At 48.6% G+C, this 6,000-nt stretch overlaps 1 protein-coding gene across 1 annotated transcript in view; it reads left to right on the top strand.

Moving 5' to 3' along the window:
* The first annotated feature begins 540 nt into the window (after positions 1-540).
* LOC138853048 (uncharacterized) overlaps positions 541-6,000 on the top strand; it is a 28,452-nt gene continuing 22,992 nt past the window's right edge. Inside the window, exon 1 of the mRNA XM_070087427.1 lies at positions 541-739. The gene's annotated coding sequence lies outside the window, so the exon portion shown is untranslated. The remainder of the gene's footprint in view (positions 740-6,000) is intronic.

The following is a 6,000-nucleotide window of genomic DNA, read 5'->3' as shown; positions in this document are numbered from 1 at the left end:
GAAATTACCAGGAACTGGTAATTTCCAAGAATTAGTAACTCCAACTCTGGTGGATGAAATTTTTGGAGCCGTCGTAACTGCTGGACCCGCAGTGGAATGTTCGATGATATCCTCATCTCCATGTTGACGTCTCCCAGCTTAAGCTGACAGATTTAACTACCTGATGTGGTGGAATTAACAGGGGAACTCATCCACAGTGATGGAATATGAAAGGGTAACCTATCCTCTGTGAGAGAATATGACAGGGAAACACATTCTCTGTGAGAGAATATGACAGGGAGACACATCCTCTGTGTCATAATATGACAAGGGAAACCTGTGTTATGGAATATGACAGGGAAACATAGCACCATTCTCTCTTCACTATGTAGCTACCGCGGAGCAGGGTAGCAGCACAATGCAGATGTATCCACTTTTTTTAATAAAAAATGTACCGCTAGATGGCAGACTTACCCGCCTGCACCTAACAGCAGCAGCTGACAGACGGAATACTATCTGATAATAAAAGATTTTCTCATTCATTTTCCTCCAGCAGAGCTTGGAGAGCAGAGTCAGGTGGACCAGCAGACTCAGATAGACCAGCAGAGTCACTGTTATCACCATGGGTGAATTGGGCGAGTCACCTCCACCCAAACATGGACGTCTGGGCTCCCCAGCGCCTCAGAAACCACCAGCAAGATCTTGTAATCACGAGTGACCAACCTCTCGCCTCTGCTTCACACTGGACTAACCTGAGCCGGTAGGCCTACCTCAGTGTTCCCTCATTCTTGCACTCCTTTGACTGAACACTTGAGGGACTGATTACCTTACCTTCCACCGACTCCACTCTGTCATCTCTATATTAAATTTAAAAAAGGGGGGGAAGAAACAGCCTCTATTGGGTGAAATGTCTTAATAATAAAGATACCCAGGTACACAAATTTGACCATTTACAAGTCAGTGTAACTTGTAAATGGTCAAAGTAGGACCGAAACGTCATGGTTTTGTGCCTTTTTGTCTTTAAGATACCCAGGGTTTAAAACTAGCGTTTTGTTCATTAGAGAACAAGTAACTTTAAGTCCGAGAAAGAAATGTACGTATGCTGAAACTGTACTAAGATTCTGTAGCCTGGTCATGCACTCAGGGTTCCTGTGTCATGTTCAGTACCGCTGTAATCATACTAATATTTGTACCGGTACGTCGTATTTGTACTCGTTTGTTCTATACCGATTGTACGTCTTTTCGTGTGCGTGTACACAGTGTATAACTAACTCGTTTACATGCAGATGTGTGCACAGTGTATATGCATTATGAATGCCCATGTGCATGCATGTATGTATCGTTCCATGTATTTCAGTTAGTGCTGGTATACGTGTCTGTATTTATGACTGTGTTAATATCTTTGCCTGTATGGCAATGCATATATGCCTGCACATCCGTGTATGGCTGCGACTATATGTATGTCTATGTATGCTTTTAAGTCTGTGTCTGTCTATATGAGTGTTTATGTAGCACCACCACCACCAGTAATAGCAGCGCCACCTGTATCGCCAGCAGCACCGCTAGCAGCACCACCAACAGATCACGAAGGAGGGGGAGGGGAGGACCTCAACTAGTTACATCTGGTCAAGGTTACATGCTGGTGCTCACACCGTTAGGAATGTTGTTGATGCTGTAGCAGGCTCTCCACACGCTTCCCTCCACCTTCCACACGCTTCTATCCACCCTCCACACGCTTCCCTCCACCTTCCACACGCTTCCATCCACCATCCACACGCTTCCCTCCACCTTCCACACGCTTCCATCCACCATCCACACGCTTCCCTCCACCTTCCACACGCTTCTATCCACCCTCCACACGCTTCCCTCCACCTTCCACACGCTTCCATCCACCATCCACACGCTTCCCTCCACCTTCCACACGCTTCTATCCACCCTCCACACGCTTCCCTCCACCTTCCACACGCTTCTATCCACCCTCCACACGCTTCCCTCCACCTTCCACACGCTTCCATCCACCATCCACACGCTTCCCTCCACCTTCCACACGCTTCTATCCACCCTCCACACGCTTCCCTCCACCTTCCACACGCTTCCATCCACCATCCACACGCTTCCCTCCACCTTCCACACGCTTCTATCCACCATCCACACGCTTCCCTCCACCTTCCACACGCTTCTATCCACCCTCCACACGCTTCCCTCCACCTTCCACACGCTTCCATCCACCATCCACACGCTTCCCTCCACCTTCCACACGCTTCCATCCACCATCCACACGCTTCCCTCCACCTTCCACACGCTTCCATCCACCCTCCACACACTTCCATCCACTCTCACACACTTCCATCTACCTTCCACACACTTCCATCCACCCTCCACACGCTTCCATCCACCCTCCAAACACTTCCATCCACCCTCCACACGCTTCCCTCCACCCTCCACACGCTTCCATCCACCCTCCACACGCTTCCATCCACCCTCCAAAAACTTCCATCCACCCTCAACACGCTTCCATCCACCCTCCACACGCTTCCCTCCACCCTCAACACGCTTCCATCACCCTCCACACGTTTCGCTCCAGGTAACCCTCCAGGTAACCCTCCAAACACTTCCATCCACCCTCCACACGCGTCCATCCACCCTCCACACGCTTCCCTCCACCCTCAACACGCTTCCATCCACCCTCCACACGCTTCCCTCAACCCTCAACACGCTTCCATCACCCTCCACACGTTTCGCTCCACTCTCCACACGCTTCCATCCACCCTCCACACGCTTCCATCCACCCTCCACACGCTTCCATCCACCCTCCACACGCTTCCATCCACCCTCCACACGCTTCCATCCACCCTCCACACGCTTCCATCCACCCTCCACACACTTCCATCCTCCCTCCACACGCTTCACTTCATCCTCTACACGCTTCCATCCACCCTCCACACGTTTCCATCCACACTACACACGCTTCCATACACATTTCACGTACCTATACATATTTCCACTACCATCCTTTACACTCCCCACTAAACACATTGCCCATACCACCTCAACAACCACTACCAACCTCCAACACACTCTGCCATCCTCCAACAACCACTACCATCCTTCAACAACCACTACCGTCCTCTAACAGCCAGTACCGCCCACCAACAACCACTACCAACCTCCTTCAACCACTATCACCCTCCGACAACCATTATCACCCTCCAGCAACCACTACCACCCTCCACCAACCATTACCACCCTCCAGCAACCCCTTCCACCTTCCAACAACTACTACCAACAACTACTCCAACAACTACTACCAATCTCCAACAACCCCTAGCACCCTCCAACAACCACTATCACCCTCCAACAAAAACTACCCCCTCCAGCAACCCCTACCACCTTCCAACAACCACCACCGCCCTCCAACAACCACTACCAATCTCCAACAACCCCTAGCACCCTCCAACAACCACTACCACCCTCCAAGAAAAACTACCCCCTCCAATAACCTCTACCACCTTCCAACAACCACGACCATCCTCCAACAACCAGTAACACTCTCCAACAACTATTACCACCCTCGAACAACTACTACCACCCTCAAACAAAACTACCACCCTCCAATAACCCCTACCACCCTCCAACAACCCCTACCACCCTTCAACAACCACTACCACCCTCCAACAAAAACTACCACCCTCCAACAACCCCTACCACCCTCCAACAACCACTACCACCCTCCAACAATTACTACCACCTCGAACAAACACTCTATCACCCTTCAACAACCAGTACCATCCTCAAACAACTGCTACCACCATCAAACAACCACTACCACCCTCCAACAACAACTACCACCCTCCAACAACCACTACCACCCTCCAACAGCCACTACCACCCTCCAACAACCTCCACCATCCTCCAACTACCACTACCATCCTCCAGCAATCGCTACCATCCTCTAACAACTAGTACAACCCTCCAACAAACACTGCCACTCTCCAACAACCACTACCATCCTCCAACAATCACTCCCACCCTCCAACAACAACTACAATCCTCCAGCAACCATTACCACCCCCAACTACCACTACCATCCCCCAACAACTATTACAACCCTCCAACAGCCACTACCACTATTACAACCCAGGAGTCCCAGTGGCCTGTTATCCTGGGTGTAAAGGGAGCAAAATAAACACAGCAGAAAAACTTTTTGACTTATATTATCCTTCACCAATTTAGAACAGAAGTATGTACACTATATACACTATGTACAGTGATAGGTATTAGTGCACTCCACGGTAAGCAAGGCAGAATAGAAGCCACTAGAGAGCAGACCGTGCTTCAACCAGCTCTAGAATGGGAATGACAAGAGCAGACAGGAGAGTGGTACCCACATAACCTCTGCGATTGCCAAAACCATCTTCTTATTGGCTGGAACCTGGTTACTAGTTGAACGACGGGGCCCCATCATCAACCCTTAGTACCTGGTTCACTGGTTGGGAAGATAGCCTGTCAATGACGGTGTGTACATGCGCCGAATAAAGGTTACGTACTATTTGCATGCCACACTCCCACCCCGAGAGGGCTCAGGATTAAGCTCCCACCTCCCAGTGGTAGCCATGCCGCCATGGCACCAAATAATGGGACCGCCTTTTCTCTCAATCATCCAACTCTTAGATAGAGCTCAGCTTCATTCACGACAAAAAGCCAAACCCTAAACTCAGAGTGAGACAGCAGACAGTCGGGCTAGCGCAGGTCTAAAGTGCGGGAGGACGGTATCCCACACTCCCTCACTAAAAAGAAAAACCCACACCAAGGGATAAAAAAAAAAGAGCTTGAAAGGGGCTACCACAAGTAACATAACATCCTAACCTAATATACAATTATAATTATAATATAGAGTAACATTGTTAGACTCGAGATAAAGAGTGCCAACTTATTTTCCTTGCCGGCGATGTGTAATATTCTGAGAGAGTAGGGTTGCAGTCATAGACTCCATCTCATGAGCCTCGTATTGTGGTTCTTCATGGCTTGGAGATATACTAGAGGGTTGTGGTCGCTATACACAGTGACCACCTGCGAAGTCTGCCCCAGGTAAACATCGAAATGCTCCAAAGCCAGTACCAGCACGAGGGCTTCTTTTTCGATAGCAGAGTAAGCCCTCTGGTGCGGCTGGAACTTGGTACAGAAGAAGGCTACAGGCTGCAACTCCTCATCCCCGTTTTGCAACAGTACTGCCCCAACCCCAGACTCACAAGCATCAACCTGTAATGAGAAAAGTTTAGGGAAGTCTGGAGACAAAAGAATGGGTGCAGTACACAATAATCTTTTTGCTTTATCAAAAGCATCTTGACAATCTGGGGTCCAATCAAAGGGAACTTTGTGACAGGTAAGAGAGGTAAGAGGCTCTACAATATCTGAAAAATTCTTACAGAATCTTCTGTAAAATCCTATCATGCCTAGGAAACGTTGAAGAGATTTACTATCATGTGGAACTGGATAATCAGACACCACTACAATATTATCCAGGTATGCTGCCGTGCCTTCAAGTCCTTTAATAGCCTGATGGATAAGTTTCTGGAATGAAGAGGGGGAGTTTTTCATTCCGAAGGGGGTAACTGTATATTGATAATGACCTCCTGGAATTACGAAGGCAGAGATTTCCTTCGTCTTATCCGTCAAAGATACCTGATAGTAACCTTTAAGGAGATCTAACTTTGGCACAAAAGTAGCCTTACCCACAAAGTCTATTACGTCCTCTAGACGAGGAAGAGGGTAAGCATCTGTGATTATGACCTCATTCACCTTACGGTAGTCTGTACACATACGAAAACCTCAATCAGCTTTTTTGACAAGGATGCACGGTGAAGCCCATGGACTAGATGACTCCTCCACTAACCCATGCTCTAACAGAAATTCTACCTCCTGCTGAAGTAGCTTCTGCTTTTCAGGATTAGCTCTGTAGGGGGAGAGTTTAATAGGTTTAGAGTTTCCCACATCTACGTCATGATAACCTAACGTACATTT

The sequence above is a fragment of the Cherax quadricarinatus genome, chromosome 21 (genome assembly GCF_038502225.1).
Source record: "Cherax quadricarinatus isolate ZL_2023a chromosome 21, ASM3850222v1, whole genome shotgun sequence".
Classification (NCBI taxonomy): Eukaryota; Metazoa; Arthropoda; class Malacostraca; order Decapoda; family Parastacidae; genus Cherax; species Cherax quadricarinatus.
Note: the sequence above shows the minus strand (reverse complement) of the source record. Positions and strands in the feature narration are given on the sequence as shown.